Here is a 20000-nt window from a genome sequence, read left to right on the forward strand (position 1 = left end):
GTCATAGCACATTATCTACTAGTTGTCAGCGCCAACGCCCACAGCCACGAAGAATAAACGATTCGCATACGTGGGTCGGGCCCTCCATTATGGTATATATAGAGCATAATCGCAGCCTCATTTATAGCAAGCGCCCTCAATCTTGACCTAATGTCACCACTGGTCGGCTGCGCGGCAAGTGCAGGGACTGTGTGTTTACTGACGTCGCAAAAATGTCATTTTCTGGCGAGAAAACACTGCCGGCAAGAACGCGATAAAAGCAGGCTGCGCGCTGTCGCGGCCGTTGCGCTTATAACCGCAGACACCGCCAAAGAGTGCCCGACGCCTACAAGCACTGAAAATTCCGGTCTACAGACGGTGATAATCCGCAGCCGCAGATACAGGGTCTCGAACCACAAATGACTTCGTTTTGTGGCGATAAAAGTTACCTGGACACTCCAGGCGCATTTCCACCGTCGTCGTCCGCGTCGATAATATCGTGGCCACGCGCTGCATGCTGTGTGTGCGCGTGAAATGGTACGAGGATGAGCCGAGAATGGCGGCTCGATCCCGCGCGCGCACAGGAGCAAGTCGTGGATCGCGCGCAAAGCAACTTTAGGGAGGACATCCTCTCTGGCGGCGGCTGCGTATGGCCATGGTATGGCACGACCTTATCTTGCGATGAGTAGCGAGTCTAGGTGCGCCGAGGGCCAATGGCGTCGTGCGCGCTGGGTTCTCGCCGCTTAGTTCGCGTTGAAGCGAGATAGCACGAAGGTCGATTCGCTCCCCGCCACGCTTCCTCCCGCCAGCATTTTGACAGCGAGTGTCCGCAGTCATCGAGTGAGATGTGTTCATGTTTCCCTGTGCGCACTTGACACCATGCTTGTTAATTTAGTAAGTAAGCAAATTTTTACAAGTTTATACGGCCAATAAAACTAGCATCGTTACTTCGTATAGCTGTCTAATAATTTGCCACCACAATCGATGCTCCGCCTTTCGGGCGAAGCTGCGACTTCTTTTATAACTTACGCAAGAATAGCATATGAGATATACAATGCATCTTTTTGTATGCTAGTATTATTTGACTTATTACAATAATGCAATACTAATGCAGTGTTCGACCACCTTCGACGGAGCTGTTGATGTATCACCATTCGCTCATAGTTTCGTTTCCCAGCTACATCACATGCACCGCAATGTATGAATAGAGCATTGGGTGAGCTTTCCGTGGCTTAGTACCCCTAATCCCGTACCCCCGCACCCTACCCCATGACGCTCTCTTAGTGATGGCGCCTACCAATGAAAGAGCAAAAGTATGCGGACCAGGGATTGCGCGATATAGCCGATTTTTTCAGCTGCCTGTGAACTTGAAATTGAGGACTGCAGTCCAAACTTGGGATGGCCAACTTTCCAGTGTATTCGTCAATTTCAGCTTATGCATGTTAATTAGAAGAAATTCCCTTTTTTTTCGGTGACCCTGTGCAGGGGCGGATCCAGGTTTTTTCTGAGGGGGGGGTCAGCTTCTGTCGATGATGATGATGATGATGATGATAGTAGCCTTTATCATTTACCGAAATTCACCGTTTCTGCTCACGATAAACCCGCGTTTTATACGGCTAGAGCAGCACCTGTAGCCTACAAGGCTTGAGAGGGCAAATCACTTTTTTTTTCTTCTTTTTTTGTATTTATTGCCAAGAAGTTCGCGCTGTTTTTATTCCCCGGCCGCCACTGTCATCATGAAAACGAGTGTTACCTCGCGCCATCTAGCCCGCCGTGGTGGCTCAGTCAGTTCAGGCATTGCGCTGCTGAGCACGAGATCGCGCGATCGCATCCTGGCCGCGGCGGCCGCATTTCTATGTAGGCGAAATGCAAAAACGCCCGTGTGCTTGCGTTGTAGTGCGCGTTAAAGAACCCCAGGTGGTCAAAATTAATCCGGGGCCCTCCACTACGGCGTGTCTCATAATCAGAACTGGTTTTGGCACGTAAAACCCCAGAAAGAGGAAGAAGACCTGTAGCGAAGCCAGGTACGGTTTCTCCGTGCTTATAGGAAAAGGACGTTACCCAATACAGCCATGTGCTTGGCGGCTGTGCCTGATCATGCAGGTTGTTCAAAACTAAGCTTTATGGTTTTCTTAAAATTAGGCACTGGGAGGCACGCGAAGATCACCTGTGCAAATAAGTTATGTGGCCAGGGGGGCACAAAGTGAGATGATAATTATCGCTGTGAGCAGCCCAATTAACTAAAATTGAACAATTATTTTTGTCGACTGCAGTAAGTGGGTATGTTTGTATTGTGAGACGTTGACCAATGCGATGCCTTTATTTCCGAGCAGTCGCCCGAGTCAGAGACGAAGCACCGCACGAGACAAAAGATGATGATGAGTCGTATGTACAGATGACGACGACGATTTGCACAAATAGCGCTCACACAAGATGATGAGTCGTTTGTGGAGATGACGACGACGATATGCGCAAAATGCGCTCACACTAACTTCCCCCCTTCAGGAAAGCGGTCAGCAAGACCGCAAACTAGAAAGGGTAGGTACGGCGAATGTAGGGTTTCAGGCGAGATACGTGAACGATTTCCGTAGTGCGGCGGCGGCGGTCAGTAGCTGAGCTGACAGGAGTGACGCTGTAGTTAACGGCCGAAGTTCGTTGCAAAACGGTGTAGGGGCCGAGATATCTGTGGAGAAATTTTTCACAGAGCCCCGGTGCGCGAACAGGTCTCCACAAAAGAACTTCGTCGCCTGGGCGGAACGAAGCAACGCGACGCGTCGCATCATAGCGAATTTTCCTTTTGTCCTGAATGGTATAGCGGTGTTGGCGCGGGCAAGTTCACGGCACCGGGAGAGGCGAGCGGCAAATTCCTCAGGAAGAGACGCGGATGGAGCAGCAGGTGCTGAAAGGAGTGTAGTGTCCAAGACGAAAGACGGCGCACGACCGTACACCAGGAAGAAGGGACTGTAATTGGTTGTACGTTGGACGGCAGTATTATACGCAAACGTCACAAAAGGTAGGATGGTGTTCCAGTTGGTGTGATCGGGTCGAACATACATTGACATCATGTCAGACAAAGTTCGATGAAAACGCTCCGTAAGACCATTTGTTTGCGGATGGTACGATGATGTGGTCTTATGGATGGTGTCCGAGGCCTGAAGGACTTCACGGAGGACATGCGATAGGAACGTCTTGCCACGGTCACTCAGGAGGACACGAGGTGCGCCGTGGCGCAAAACGATTCCGTGCACGAAAAACTCGGCGACTTCGGAGGCAGTACCAGAGCGAAGAGCCGCTGTCTCAGCGTAGCGCGTTAGATGATCCACTGCGGTAACGATCCAGCGGTGACCAGCGGGCGTGAGTGGGAGGGGTCTATACAAGTCTATGCCCACAATTTCGAAGGGGGTGTACGGGCATGGTAGAGGCTGCAGAGGACCGGCTGGAAGGGATGTCGAGCGTTTTCTGTGTTGGCATGATGCGCAGGAGCCAACGTATTTGTCGACTGAGGTGGAAAGGCCCGGCCAGAAACAACGCGTTTTGATGCGGTCGTAGGTCTTATGAAAGCCCAAGTGGCCAGCCGTCGCGTCGTCGCGAAATGCTTCCAATACTTGGAGTCGAAGTGAGCGAGGTATTACTGGCACCCACCGGTTACCGGAAGGATGGTAGATTGATCGAAATAACGCTCCACCTTGAAGCTTAAAACGCGAAAGTTGTCGTCTTAAGCGACTGTTGGGGGGTCGTGCCAAGCCAGTAAGTCGGTCGATCAGCGTACGGCAGTATGGGTCAGTACGTTGGAGTGAGACGAGGTCAGTAGACGGGAGAAAGTCAACTGAGGCAACTGACTGTCCCGGGCTACTGGGCGTGCGCTGAGACGTGTGGCTAGATGGTGACGTGCATACCGAAGGTGAAGCATGGGCGTTTGGGGACAGCGGGCAGCGCGACAAAGCGTCGGCATCTTGATGTTGTTTGCCGGACTTATACGTGACAGTGAAGTCATATTCCTGTAAGCGCAGTACCCAACGGCCGAGGCGTCCAGACAAGTTTTTCAGGGACGACAACCAACAGAGAGCATGATGGTCGGTCACAACTGTGAAATGGCGGCCGTAGAGATAGGGACGAAATTTTTGTATTGACCACACGATGGCGAGGCATTCCTGTTCTGTAATCGTGTAGTTGCGCTCAGCAGGAGAAAGAGCACGACTTGCATAAGCCACGACTTGCTCTTCGGACTTCTGATTCCGCTGCAGCAGGACAGCGCCAATTCCATGCCCACTGGCATCAGTGTGTAGAATAGTCGGGGCCGTTGCATCGAAATGACGGAGCACGGGCCCTGACGTGAGAACTCGTTTGAGGGTCTGGAAGGCGGCTTCACAGTCGTTCGACCACACAAAGGACGCGCTCGAAGTCAGAAGTTTGTGTAGAGGAGCGGCGATGGTGGCGAAGTCACGGACAAAGCGGCGGAAGTAGGACGCCAGTCCTAGAAAGCTGCGGAGTTCTTTAAGAGCGGTTGGTGGCGGAAATTGCAGTACTGCAGCGATTTTATCGGGATCAGGCTGGATGCCATGCTTACTGACGACGTGGCCCAATACTTTAATGCTTCGGCTTGCAAAGCGACACTTTTTAGTATTGAGTTGGAGACCAGCTTTTGCTAGACACGCGAGAACTTGGTCTAGACGTTGTAGGTGCTGGGAGAAACTCGACGAAAAGATGACAATGTCGTCCAAGTAACAAAGGCAGGTCTTCCATTTTAAGCCACGGAGTACTGTATCTATCATACGTTCAAACGTAGCTGGTGCATTGCACAATCCAAAAGGCATCACGTTAAATTCAAAAAGGCCATCAGGTGTAGCAAACGCAGTCTTTTCTTTATCTGGCTCATGCATGGGAATCTGCCAATATCCGGAGCGCAAGTCGAGGCTCGAGAAATACTCGGCACCTTGTAAGGTATCCAAAGCATCGTCAATACGAGGCATTGGATAAACATCCTTACGGGTAATTTTGTTGAGCGCCCTATAATCGATGCAAAAGCGCACAGAACCATCCTTTTTTTTTAACAAGCACAACAGGAGAAGACCAAGGGCTTGCTGAAGGCCTTATAATGTTGCGTGTCAGCATGTCGTTCACTTGTTCTTCTATAACTTTTCGCTCCGAAGGTGACACACGGTACGGGCGACGGCGAATGATGCGAGAGCCGTCTGTTTCAATTCGATGAGTAGTTACAGTGGTCTGACCCAGGCCTCGCGAAGAAACGTCAAAACAAGCTTCATGCTTCATTAAAATGGTGAGGAGTGCATTGGTCTGGGCCGGATTGAGATCTGCACTCAAGGTGGCCTTAATAGCACCAGTGTGGCCTTCTGCGGGCGTACAATACGCGGAAGATGTGGCAGGCGAAACACTGACGACACATACCGGCGCAGCCGTACTACTCTCCGTGGCGGTCGTCGCGCCCGGTTTGTTTCTACTGCGGTATTCGCGGCCACATTTCTCGCTACTGCCGTCGGCGTCAGCAGGATGAACGACGGGGCTATGCTACCTTTGAGCGAGACAGCGCACCTAGGTTGGATTACTACGTTCCCGGGCGTCACCCAGGTGACAGGCGCGGCTACGCCAACTTTGAGCGAGACAGGACACCTGGACCAGATTCCTCCGTTCCCGGACCGTACACAACCTCCTCTGGTCGCTCTCCTTCACCTACCCAGCACCTCCACCACTTGTGAGACGTTGACCGATGCGATGCCTTTATTTCCGAGCAGTCGCCCGAGTCAGAGACGAAGCACCGCACGAGACAAAAGATGATGATGTGTCGTATGTACAGATGACGACGACGATATGCACAAATAGCGCTCACACAAGATGATGAGTCGTTTGTACAGATGACGACGACGATATGCGCAAAATGCGCTCACAGTATTGAAAACCTAGAGGCTGTCGTGTTTCTACACAGTATCAGTCGGAAGAATTATTCTAGCGTGTTCGTGCTCCGAGATATCCGACTCCAAATTTCAATTGCACTGCGCAGAGTTATCGACTCGACGCGAGAGCGGTTTATGCTTTGCGTTGCTGTGGAAGGGAGGCATTTTGGACATTTTTAGGGCATTGACATCTTGATGGGTGAAGTGTTGTCATGAGATTTGTGCATGACAACACCAAAGTTAAAGCGGCAGTATGAAATATTCGTTAGCATAGCTAAAAAGGTTTCTGCTGTTGATGGTGCAGTTGTTGCTTTTGATTTCAATAAAGCTTACAATACTTGTAAATCAGCAGTCACTTTATTTGCGTAGCCCAAACAAGGACCATGCCCGGTCGTCTAGTCACCATTACGCACGCGCACTGGCCTCCGGCTTCTCCGCTCGCGCCATTATCTCGGCATGGCAGCTGCCGCCATCTTTACAGGCTGCGCGGTCGCGTGTTACGACAGCGGTTACGGGTTCTTCGATTTTTTTTTTTCGCCAGCCGTGAGGGGAAGGGGGGCAGTTATTATCTTTGCCAATGCCTCCGCCGCGTTGTCAGACTAAACGCTGCACCCAACAGCCGCGTCACATCAGGGAGGAGCTTTGCGCTGATCCTCACTCTCTTGCATGCGTAATCATGCGAACGACAATTAAAATTTGGAGTTGGATATATCGGAGCATAGACATGCTAGACGAATTCTTCCAAGTGAAACTGTGCAGAAACACGACTGCCTCTAACTTTTGAATACAAACATACACACTTACTGCAGTCAATAAAAAGTTAATTATTCAATTTTAGTTAATTCGGTTGCTGACAGCGATAATTATCTCACTTTGTGTCCCCCTGGCCACACAACTTATTTGCGCAGGTGGTCTTCACGTGCCTCCCAGTGCCTAATTTTAAGAAAACCATAAAGCTTAATTTTGAACACCCGGTATATCAGCCTGTATTGTTTCTTAAAATAAAATTTGGGATGGTCTGTCGCAGGTTCGTTATAAATGCGTAAGCACGGGTCCGGCTTTGGAGTTCTGTTGGGACACCTTGATTTCCTTAAGAAGATTCTTTGTGTTCGGCTGAGACACCTTCGTTTCAACGCGGCAACCACTACGCTAGTTGTTTACGATATGCGAATCACCGCGTGTGAAGACTCACGACGCCACCTACAAGAAGAACGATGTAGCGTAGTAGCCGTGAGCGCGAGCCAGCGTCTTCATGTTTTGTTTCCCACGCGACGTCATCCTTTTACACAAGGCGCGCATCTGCTCCCATTTCTCTAACCACGCGACGCCATCCTAGGCCCGCGCGCTGGCGTTGGCCGCTGACGTCACGCTCCCCCATTTCGCAGCCCATGCTCGAGGCTTCGCCCCGCTCCGCGAGAACGCCCACTCAGATAAACGGATCCGGTGGGCTTGAGCCTCCTATGCTTAATGTACGACAATAAAACTGCGAAGTTACAATGAAAAACTTGTAGCGTACGAACGGTACTGTGCTCGTACTGGATATTGTCAACGTGTAACTGTGATCACAATGAGTGCTACAGTTAAAAAAAAAAGTTGTCTATGCGTAGTTCTTAGTTAGGCTGTTAGTTGTTATATATATATATGAACACTTCAGCGAGAGATCTCTTTCATTAAGCAGGTTGGTCGCGGAACCGATGACAGCAAATGAGGCAACCGATGACACCCCAATGGGGAACTAAGTTGATCAGGCGCGAAGGCGCTCGCGCGGACATCGGCGTGCTTGGCAAAAGGGACGTCCCCTCGTTCATTCGACGCCACCGACGGGACGAGTAAGGCACGGCCGGCGCCAGGAGGTCCAAGGTGTTCATGAGAAACAATAACTACGGCAACTTCGCGACACCACACCCCTACGGAATATAACTAAGCTTGTGAGCGAGCTAGCTTTACTTCTACATGGCTGCTACCACTGGTATTCGCGAAAAATACTTTTGAAAAATGCTGGTGGCCATATTTTTTTGCGACAGGGCCGTCCCCGTGTCAGCAGGGGGGGGGGGGGGGGGGGGGCGATGCAGAAATCTGAGGGGGGGGGGGGGGTCAGGACATCCGGACATCCCCCCTGGATCCGCGCCTGACCCTGTGGTCCGTATACTTTTTCTCACTGGTGCACATGTGAAGGTAGTTATGAGGCCTTGTTGGTATATACTTTTCTAGTTTGCTGCAGAAAACATAGCACAACACGGACATAAAAGACACTAAAGCATATACACAGCGTTGTGTGTTCGTTCATCGTGAGGATGTCCGCATCGTTCTGCAGGTGATTCCAATGAGGATTAGTGGAGATGCGGCACACGAAGCAGAACAGGTTTCGCTTCGTCGACTGAAAGCGCACAGTCACGGCGTTTACTGTAACTAAAAGAGGCGTTCGCACTGTGAGACAATGGTGGCTTACACGCAGTTTGTCATGCATTTTCAGCACGGGGTCGTCCTTGAGCTTGTTGCCGGGCTGAAAGATAAAAAAACAGCGGCGTTCTTTGTTTGACCCTCTCGAGCTGTGGATTAGGATATGCTAAAGCATGTTACAGGCGTGCGCCGTATAAGCGCACGAGCTAGATAGACATCGAAATTAGTTAGGCTGTATCAGAGACGCAGCCGTGGTGGGGTACGTGAAACGTCTTGCATGTGCTGCAGAGGGTATATGGGCAATGTGGTACAGATATGGCATAACCAAATGCACAACTTACATTTAGTCACACATGCGTACATGCTTAACTTAGGTGAGAGCTATAGTTGGGGTCTCACGGTCTAATTTTGCAATCACGCTCGCTCGTATATTCGCAGTGGCGCCGTTTTTTTTTTTTTTTTTTTCTGCGGAGGGTGTCTGGTCACTACAGTCTAAATGACCCCCCCGTCCCTCCATTTCTTACTCATGGCGCTAGAGATTGCCCTGAGCCGGTGGAATCCGCGGCACCTGTGCTTGCGCTCCCTGTGGGGAGGGACACGTCCCGCCGTGGTCAGAGGTGGTTGGGTATCCCTCCGTTGTGCTGCCGATGTCTCTTGACGCTATTTCGACTCTATATGTGTCGACTGCGTGGGCGCCATAGCCGGGCAACCGTCAAATTTCTGCAACAAATTGCCCCTCTAACTCCTTCCTGATGAGCACAGATTTGATTTTGAAGGATTATAATTGTGCCATGAGTAAGAGACATACGGCGCGAGAAAAGAAGAAGAGGACGATGTACACGGTGTGAGGGCGGGGCTGAGGCGAGATGCTTGAGGCTGGGCATGAAGGCAGTAACGTCGACGCAGGTCGACGTCTTTATTAATGTTGGCAAGGCATACAGAACAATACAAGGGCTAACGCGCGCCAGCGCGACTTAACACAACAGTCCTCCATGGCAGCGGGGCAGACTCTCTCTCAGCTCTCCACTCCAAACTAAAGGCGGGAAAGCAGGGGACAACGCCAGACAGGTGTTGCCATCTGTCGGGCGACTGGCGAAGTGGACGTGGGAGTCTCGGAGGCACCTCACATCCGGCCCCACTTTTATGATCAAAGTCCTCTTTGATTACAATGGTCAACTAAGGCTCGGCAAAGGGGAGAAAATGCTAGATAGACATGGACAACAGGCAATGTATGGCAATACTAGGCAAGAATGGCGAGGCAGGAAAACAGAGGCATATGACAGGCAAATAGCAACAGACGAGGCAAGGCAATAAATGTTTTACATGGATTAAAGTCAAAATTGCGATGACAAACTCTAAAGAAATTGCAACAGGCACAAGCACAGCACTTTCAAAAGTCCACTTCATAGTCCTGAAGATCGGTGGGCGGTTTGCGCTGTCTGACTGGGCGCTGAGCGTTCAGCGGCAAAGCAGCTGCAGTTTCTGAGCTACGTGACACACTGCTGGTTGATTGCTGTAGGCTGGGCGGTTCGCACTGCTGAGGGCACGAAGGCGAATCTTGTTCAGAGGACGAAGGCAAAGTTGACGCTGTGTCTTCCAGGCACTTCACAGGCAGTGGCGGCACATAACGTTTCAGTTGTGAAACGTGCACTGTTCTTGGCTGAGCAGAGTGCCTGGTGGACGGACTTGAAACCTGGATGGCCCTAAATGTGGCAGGCGTAAGACGTTCTGCTAGGCGGTAGATGCCTCTGAAGCGAGGGGACAGTTTCTCAAGCCCTTGAAGCACAGGTTGTTGGCGACGGACCCACACAAAATCACCAACACTGAATGTATGCGGACGATGCATTCTGTCATAGATGAGCTTCCTGCGATCTTGAGCGTCTTCGCAGTTAGCCATGGCCTCAGTACGATGTGCTTGGACATCCAGAAGACGCTCTGTGAGCGAGGAGTTGCTCACTGGCCGGTAGCGTTCCGCTGGTAGCCTTGGGATGTACCCGTAGAGTAGCTCAAATGGACTGAAGCCAGTGCTTGTATTGAGTGTGGTGTTTACAGCAAATGCTGCTTCCTCTAACTTAGTTACCCATGATGGCTGATTTTCTGGGGAGGCCTTGCGGAGGACAGATAACAATGAGCCGTTGCTGCGCTCGACCAGTCCATTGCCTTCTGCTCTATATGCTGCAGAGTAGTGTATCTCAACCCCGTGGAGGTGCATGAAGCGGACAAATTGAGTAGATTCAAAAGCAGCACCGTGATCCGAGAGGCAGTGGTCAGGCGAACCAAAACGATAAAAGACACGATGCAAGTGTTCGATGACTTCTTTTGCACTTGTGGAGCGAACAGCAGCAGGTACAATATACCGTGTTGTAAAGTCTATGACATTCAGGATGTAGTGAGCAGTCTCTGTGGGAGGCATCATGATGTGGTCAATCGCAATGATTGAAAAGGGTACATCGGATGTAGGCATGAGTCCCAAAAGACCAACATTCTTTGACGTAGGACGATTATACATTTGGCATGTTTGGCATGACGAAACATATTCTTTCACGTCAGCAGCCAGTCCTGGCCACCAGTACCGGTCTGCCAGTTTACGCAGGGTGCGGTCAGTGCCTAGGTAGCCTGCACAGTCATGCATGGAATGGAGAATGGCTGGTCGCATCTTTGCAGGAACAAATATAGCGGCAAGTCCTGTAGATGACTGCTTGTATAAAACTCCGTCTATGTCCACTAGCTCGTCTGAAGGGCCTGCAGCCATGTGCTGACGTGCTGCTGTACACTGTGGATCTTCTTGCTGCAATGCGGCTAATGAACGCCTGTCACAGAAGACACCGAGTGACAAACGTGAAAGGTGATCAGCAACCACATTTTGCCGGCCAGACCTGTGCTCCACTGTGAACTCAAACTCAATCAAGTCCATAAGCATGGATGTGAAGCGCCGTGAAGGTCGAACGTTAGCAGTGAGACAGGCAACCGTCCAGTTGTCCGTGAGAAGGCGAAACTTTTTCCCCAAAAGGTAATGGCGAAACCGTTGTGTCACTGCCCAGTGTACTGCTATGCACTCCCAGACGTTGCTGTGGAGTTTCTTTTCATCGGGGGTGAGTGCCCGACTGGCATATTCTATGACTACTTCACGGCCATTCTGAAGTTGAGACAGCACCGCACCTAAGGCGGTAGCAGACGCATCGGTGGCGACCGTTGTTAGGGCGTCCTCAAGAAAATGGCCTAGGAGAGGGGCTTCAGTAAGAGCGGCACGGACTATCTGGAAAGCTTCTTCACATGAGGAATCCCAGCACCACATTGGCGCCTTGACCAAGGAGAAGAGGGGCGCCACTATCTTGGAAAAATTCTTGATGAAGCGGCGATAGAAATTGGCAGTTTGCACCCAAGACAACAGTTCCTTCTGGGTCTGAGGTTTTCGAATGCGCAACATGGCACTAACTTTAGCTGGGTCTGGCAGCTTTCCCTCACGACACAAAATGAAACCCAAGAAACTGATGGAGGAAAGACCAAACCGGCACTTGTCAAGCCACACTTTCAAGCCGTGTTGCTGTATACGCTCAAGTACACTGTTGATCAGTTGCAAAAAGTCTTCAAAGGTGGACGCAAACACGAGAATGTCATCCAAGTAGACTCTGACGCCCGACTTTATAGGAGGTTGAAGGTCTTGTAGGATGAGCTGCATGGCGCGTTGAAATGCTGAAGGAGCATTTTTGAGTCCAAAGGGCATACGTGTCCACATGTATGTCCCACTGTGTGTGATGAAGGCTGTCTTGACATAATCTGCAGGACGCAGGCTGACTTGCCAGTAGGCAGATTTCAGGTCCAAACATGCAAAATATGATGCTCCGGCGGCGTCTTGCATGATATCATCAGCATGGGGCAAAGGATGTACAACATTGACGGTGACTTTGTTAAGTGGGACGTAGTTGACACACAGACGTTTTTTCTGTCCTCTGGACACAACAATCACTGGAAAGGCCCATGGCCCAATGGCAGGCAGGATGATGCCTTGATGCAAGAGCTTTGCTGTTTGTTTATCCAAGAACTGGCGGTCATCTGCACAGTATCGATATGGACTTCTGCTGTACGGCACGGCATCGGGCACTAAGTCTATGCAATGTTCCACACCTTTGAAATGGCCGATGTCATCCTCATCACGAGCAAATGTGAGATGATGATCTGAAAGGGCCGTAGCCAGAGCTACTTGCTGTCTCTCTGATAGGTCCTTTGCGACAAAAGCGGGTGGAAGGTCAGGATGAATGGTTATGGCTACTGTACCTTCTGGTGCAACAGTGGCTTGTTCTGGCTGGATTTTGCACAAAGGCTTCCAAAGGGGCTCCATTCCTGGGAGAGGTGCTTCTTGGAGACCGCCTGAACATGGTACTTCAGTACATTGAGCTAGGAAAGACTGCCGAAGAATTACTGCGCATGAGGCACGTGGATACAGCTTCTGGTGTGCATGAATGACTGTACCAGAGGCCAGATGGTGGATTTCAGCTGGATTTGGAGGCTCGAACACAAGTCTTGTATTGCTGGCACGAAACCAATCTTCACCCAGTATCACTGGCAAGACATTATTGCTGATCACAGCCGCTTCCACTAGAGCCGTTATGGGGCCCACTGTAATCTTCAGGCAGACTGTGCCTTCGGGATGCACACTTGATCCACCAACAACCGCTAAGGGCTCACGTGTCCAGGGCATCAGTGGAAGATTCTTGATTGCAGACTTGGTCACTATAGTTATCTTGGACCCTGTGTCTGGGAAGGCATCGTAGGAGCCCGAGAGTGCAATGTCAGCTGTAAAGAAGGAACACTCCAGATGGGAGCCATGGACGTCGTCCAAAGGGCTTGTGTGCAATGCAGGGGCTGCTGCATGAAGTGATGTTGAAGCTGTGGCTGACTGCTGTGTGACAGTCTCTTGCTTTGTTGGGCACTTTGATGCTAGGTGGCCCTTTTCGTGACACTTGAAGCAAACAGCTTCGCTCAATGACTGTCCTGGGCGAAATGCAGGGACACCATAACGCTGTGACAGAGCCGAGTACCGAGCTTCCTGTTCAGCAGGCGGCAGATCTGCTATGCGACGGCTATGTGGAGGACTGGCAGGGCGGGACGGGGGCACACGGCTTTTCTTGAAACTGACTGTTGGAGGTGCCGTTGAAGGCATTAACGACGCAGAAGAGACTTGTCTGGAAGGCGTAGTCCCGTTATTTTGACTGCGAAGAGTCTGCTCAGGACAATCAGCCAGGTTGCTTGCGATCTGCATATGTTGCATAGCCCTGTCAAGTTGGGTGCATATATCAATGAAGCTGGTTACTGACGATGGGCGTTGCGCTGCTATGCTTGTTGCAGTTCCCGCGCACTGAATGCCGTGCAGGAGATATTCCACCTTCTGAGGCTCCGTCAGTGGCGCTGGACATTTCTCGATTACTCGAAGCTTTGCATAGGCATAGTCACGAAGTGACTGAGAGCTGGACTGTACATGGGACATAATTTGCTGCTGCCATTGCAGTAGAGTCAGCTCGTCGGCAAATGCGTCCAGGAAAGCTTTACGCCACGTATCCCAAGTCGGGAACTGCGCGCCAAGAGTCAGGTGCCAGTTTTTCGCAGTGCCTCTCAACTTGCTTGCGGCGATGAGGCGGGTTGTTTCTGGCGACCACGAAGTTAGTTGCTGTGTTCGTTCAATCTCCTGAATCCACAAACGCGCACTTTGCTTGTGGCAGTTCTCGAACAATGGCAGGGTAGACGATACGTCGGGCATGGTTGTCACTTGCAGCTGTGGCAAGGACGCGGCCTGATACTGCGGCGACATTGGCGAAAATGGCATTCCAAATGGTGGCTGGGGGTACCGCGGAGCCGTTACAAAGCCGGGTGTAGTTACAAAAGGCTGCGGTTCCTGTGGCGGCGAAAAAACTTGCGTTGGCACGGCTGCGGCGTCGCAAACGAGCGGCGGCGTGGGGTAGGACAACGGTGGCGGTGGGACGTACGAGGCGGGCGCATACACTTGCGAGGTTGCATCTGGAATTGCTTGATAAACCGTCGGAGTAAGGTGCGAGGCAGGGAACTGCGCGCTGGTCGAGGAAACTGGCGCTGAGGCCGGTCTCGGTGCTTGTTTCGGGATCGCTGCACGATCTTCCTCCAGGCACGCTGTCAAACGTTGAATCAGATCGTCTCTTGACCCGGTAGCATCGATTCCGCGGCGAATGAGCTCAGTTTGCAGAAACTCAGTGCTGAAGCATGCGACGGTGGCAGCGTCGACTTCGGCCCAATTCAATCCCGGCATGGCGCTTACTTGGCGGGAGCAGGGAGGTAGACAATGGCGGCTACTAAGCGGGCTTGGCGGGAGCGGCGGCACGGCGTGAGCGAACGGCGAGGCGAGATTCTTTGTCGACTGCGCCAAATGTGAGGGCGGGGCTGAGGCGAGATGCTTGAGGCTGGGCATGAAGGCAGTAACGTCGACGCAGGTCGACGTCTTTATTAATGTTGGCAAGGCATACAGAACAATACAAGGGCTAACGCGCGCCAGCGCGACTTAACACAACAGTCCTCCATGGCAGCGGGGCAGACTCTCTCTCAGCTCTCCACTCCAAACTAAAGGCGGGAAAGCAGGGGAGAACGCCAGACAGGTGTTGCCATCTGTCGGGCGACTGGCGAAGTGGACGTGGGAGTCTCGGAGGCACCTCACAACGGAGCGTTCCGAACGGCACGAGACCTCGAGGCGCGTGACCCGAACCGCAATCGAGGGTGAAGAGACGCTGAACTGTGATTATCGACTTGGCTCTGGGCCAGAAATTGAGGTCGCATCGCCAGCATCGCACTGGCGACGGGAGCCTTGGAGGTTCGGTCGAGTCCGTGACGCTGGCACTCCAGGGTGCGGCCTTCGACCTCGGCGAAGTTCGAGTGAGGCTCCTTGGACTGGCTGCAGCCTCTCACGGCAGGGCCGGGCACTCCATCGACAGACCATCGCGTTCGATGGTCCCCGGGACGCCACGTCGGCACTCACAGAATAAGTTGCGGCGTATCCCGGCGTTAGGCCTAACCTGTTGGGCCGAGGTGCCACGTCACCGACGGAGTTCAGGACACCGGTATCTGAGACGAACGAGTTGACTGGCCGACATCAAGGCAGCAACGTTTACGGAGTCGACGAGAGTTCCGACTTTGAGGAAGATACGACAAGCTTCGCACCGGGAAGATACGTGCGACGACGAAAGTCTGTAAGAACGATCCTCTCTCGTAGCGTCGCAGCCGTAGGCTAGGGTTGCCTGACTTTCGCGGGGAAAACGCCATGGACTAACGTTGGCGGAAATAGGGACATCATTAGTGATTATTCATTAGGTTGTACATTTGCTATAGTATTTATTCCTTCAATGTGTTTTAGTCTGAGTGAGCTTTATTTTGAGCTTTTGAGTATGCGTACAATTAAAATCTGTTTGCTGTGCTGCCATGCGTCTTTCCAGCCCCATCTCTCATAACACTTCCCGCCCCCGAGATCGGTGACACGCGACAAATTGCTATGGAAGAGTGGGCGTTTTTAAATGCGACCACACTCCCTCTGATAGAGAAGCGGGCTGCTGAGCTACGCCTCTCTGAACACCGTGCGCAAAGCTACATTTAGCTCCCGATTGCGCAATCCGTGGTGCGACGACGGCGCCATCTGCGCACGCGACAGATGCATGATGGATTAGTGACATTTTTTCTTTCTTTTACAGAACGATACCAAAGTAAGGCGCATGGGTTGTACGGTTGTAACGAGATAAGCGGTATTAGGGTTACATGTTTTCGTTACATGCTGTTTTAGCAAGCGGCGTTCTATGCTAGCCATATTAAGGCATCAGTTGACGTGAAACGTCAACAGATGCATTCATACAGAACCTAGGTACGGCTAATAAGTGAGAGTTAAACAAATGATTGAAAAAAAAAAGAACGTTTGCCACGCCCGACCCTTTCCTTCGCATGTGTGAACTTCAAGATGGCACATTGTGCCGCTGTAACATGCGCCCTGACGGCCCTGACCGACTCTTTGTTGTTCCTGCGCATCTGCGTCTGACTGTTTTCTCTCAGCTTCATGATGTGCCGACTGCCGGTCACCTTGGCGTGTCACGGACTTATGACGGCGTTCGTCAGCGTTTCTGCCGTTATATTGCTGTCTGTGATCTTTGTCAACGACGAAAAGACGCCGACCACACTTCCTGCTGGCCACCTTCAACCACTTGACGTACCATCAGAACCATTCTTCTATGTAGGTGTTGATCCTTTAGGCCCTTTTCCTACGTATTTTTCTGGAAATAAGTGGATTGCTGTAGCAACAGACCTCGCGACCCAACACACAATCACACGGTCTCTTCCGACAAGCTGTGCAACCGATGTTGCGGATTTCCTCCTAGAGAATGTCATCCTTCACCACCATGCCCCTACGACGGCTCCTCGCCGACCAAGGCAGCTACTTTCTATCTTTCTAAAGTTGTCAATGACATTCTACGCTAGTGCTCGACTAAACACAAACTTGCTACTTCTTACCACCTAACAAACGAACGGCCTAACCGATCGCTTCAACAGAACTCTTATTGACATGATGTCCATGTATGTCTCCGCTGACCATCGCCACTGGGACATACATTCCACTGTCGTTCGATACCTTTGCCCATAATTTTCGTCGCGATACCGCAGGTTTCTCTCCATTCTTCCTCGTGTTTGGCCGCGATCCTACGTTACCTTACGACACAGTTTTGCGTGCTAGTCTGAATTCACATCGGAGTACTCCCGTGAAGCAATACTCAAGGCACAAAAGGCGCGTCATATTGCCCAACGTCGACTTGTGGACTCACATGAACATCAGCGGCGCTTATATGACGCCCGCCATCGTGACGCCCACTACACATCGGGCGCCCTGGTTCTCCTTTGGTCACCGTCGCGACGCTTTGGCATCTCGCAGAAGTTACCTATACTCCGGCCCTTACCGCGTCTTGCTTCAAGTAACTGACGCCACCTACAAAATCGCCCCTGTTGACTCCACCGTGGCTCAGCCTCGCTTCAACCGCCTCCTAACCAGAACCGGGTCTGTGCTTCAGCCGCCGGGGCTCATGTGACAGGCTGATGAAGAAGGCGCTTAAGATTAGTTCCAAGACACTCTTATACTTCGTAAGCTAACTACCATCTTGTCAGTAGCTACAGTCCTTGTAAATATCCTGTGAACATATTTCGTGCTTCTCTTTTCCCCGTAACAATATTATTACACCCATTCGGCTTACTTTCTCCGCGCAGCAGTAACTAGTTCACCCACGCCAAGCGAACTTCGGTATAGTTAGTTTTTTTTTTTTTTTTAGGAAACTGTTAGCTCTCCTTGCAAATATGTCTTGCAACACAGCGTAATTCATGCTTCCGAACTCAATTTTCTCCAGCAGCTTTCCCTGTTTTTTATTCGTGCTACCTTGGCACAAATATCACCAAGGAGGTGACAACATTATATAGAAATTTTGTACTCTGGTCCGCGATTTCGAACTTTCCCGCCGTCCTCCACCAAGTATGTCATTTGCCTGAAATTGGATGAAAAACAGCTGCGCTTGCCGGCGTGAAAAGTCTTTAGAATTACAATGTCAAAAATGCTTCGGATTATTACGTTCAGTCAGCCATGAGTAGTTCATAATTACCATTACCGCACACTTCTGGCATCACTTTGGATGGCACGTGTAAGCGCTGAGCTCCGCGCTTTTCAGCCGTTGCCGCCTTCGGTCCTTCAGTTTTGGACACCACCTAACCCCCACCGGCGCCCCCTCATGTGCGCAGCGGTTACTAAAATGAAGCCCACTAGTGTTGATTATTGGGCGAGTTTGTATTTCATTTTCAAACTGGTTTTGTGACGTATATTTATGGTATTGTGTGAAGCTTTCTTGTGGCTATAGATTTCGTGCAATCTACTAATAAAACCAGTTGGAAGTCAGCGCTGTGTTCCTTCTTTTGGCCGGCTCAGCTGTTTCTTCCTTTTCTTGGTGCGCTGTACCATTTTGAAAAGGTTACTAAAAGTTTTAAAAGGCAAGAAATTCAGCAGACGATGCTACTGCTTCCCTGTAGGTGCAAAGCTGTTGTATGAAAGTGTATTTTTATCTTGTAGCGGTCGATGCTCTTCCCGTCCGTGGAGGTACAATTATGCCGGTCGCGCAGAAGCAGCGTTTAAACATGTCGGCGCATTTCACCTCACGGTGGTTGAGTCACGCTTCAAGAACAAGAAACGAAAAGATATTACCGACTACTTTAAACACTAAAACAATAATTGAAATCGTTCATTTTGACGCTATTTGTGCATGCGACGTTAAGTGCACTTGTATAATTCGATGAAGTCTAGCCGCGCCGCCAGGGTCTATAAGATATATATACATACATATATGGTACCTCCGACATGTGTATAATTCGTCATACAGACATCCGAGCGCAGCTTTATTTGGTCATTCCAGAGTGATTAAAGTATATAACCTCTATAAATATAACCTTAGTGTCTTCTTTAAATTGGCAATTAGAAATCATATAACCAACCACAGGAAATTAGCAAAACTAAGAAAAAAAACATTAGGGTGTCGAACAAGACATGGCGTGGAATGGAATGGATAATACCAAAACCTCAACTTAATCTTGGAAAAGAACGTTTTCACTATACTCTTCCGTCTCTTCTTAATGGCTATGCATGCTCTCATTAACTTAGATTTGTTTTCCTGGTCTCGCCAAGAACTTGATAGCATATATTTAAATTACATGGCTTAAGTTTACTTACGTGTACATATTGCTGCTTTGTGTATTCTTTGGCGATTCATTGGTGTACTTATCTATGTTTTAAAATTGTACAAGTTCCAGTACTGCCCCCCTGCTGAACATTAGGTTTGTAGACTCGTCAAGCTGTCCTGGCGCAGCTTTTTTACTAGAGCTCCTCCATCTGCACTGTTAGATGGGAAAATAAAATTGAATTGAATGTATATGGCTAGATAGATAGATAGATAGATAGATAGATAGATAGATAGATAGATAGATAGATAGATAGATAGATAGATAGATAGATAGATAGATAGATAGATAGATAGATAGATAGATAGATAGATAGATAGATAGATAGATAGATAGATAGATAGATAGATAGATAGATAGATAGATAGATAGATAGATAGATAGATAGATAGATAGATAGATAGATAGATAGATAGATAGATAGATAGATAGATAGATAGATAGATAGATAGATAGATAGATAGATAGATAGATCTAGGAATTCTACTATGGATCGTCCGGTTACTTAGATATCGGGAATTAAAGAGAACTGTGCATTCCAAGTGAACCTGAATGGTAGCGAGGACGAAGACAACAGGCGGTGTTAAGCTGTCGTTTGAGAAAACTGCATTTTTTTTTCTTTTTGCTTTCCTCCGTTAAGGGATGTCATCTTTGAAAGTAACACAACCTCTCCAGCACAGGTGCAACTTCTCTCGGAAGTGGACGTATTGTGCCACGAATTCACTTTGCACACGAAGATCCCTTGTATCTCTGCATATTTACGTATAACTTGCTACGTATCTAATTATACGCACCAGTGTGTGTAGCTGGTATTCTCGACTTTTAGAAACAACATTTCAGGGATCTATATGAGTGCTGTATGAGGCTCCACGCATATCGCGCTCAGCGTGTTTGGTCCTTCAGACATTATTTGTTAGTTATAGCATATTCAGAAACACGGTGGAGGAA

The 20000-nt window shown here is 50.0% G+C and overlaps 1 protein-coding gene across 1 annotated transcript in view; it reads right to left on the minus strand.

Annotated features, from left to right (window-relative positions):
• The window catches only part of LOC119441035 (uncharacterized), a 97026-nt gene that overhangs the window by 71669 nt on the left and 5357 nt on the right, over positions 1-20000 (minus strand). The gene's annotated exons all lie outside the window — the stretch shown is intronic.

The sequence above is a fragment of the Dermacentor silvarum genome, chromosome 2 (genome assembly GCF_013339745.2).
Source record: "Dermacentor silvarum isolate Dsil-2018 chromosome 2, BIME_Dsil_1.4, whole genome shotgun sequence".
NCBI lineage: Eukaryota > Metazoa > Arthropoda > Arachnida > Ixodida > Ixodidae > Dermacentor > Dermacentor silvarum.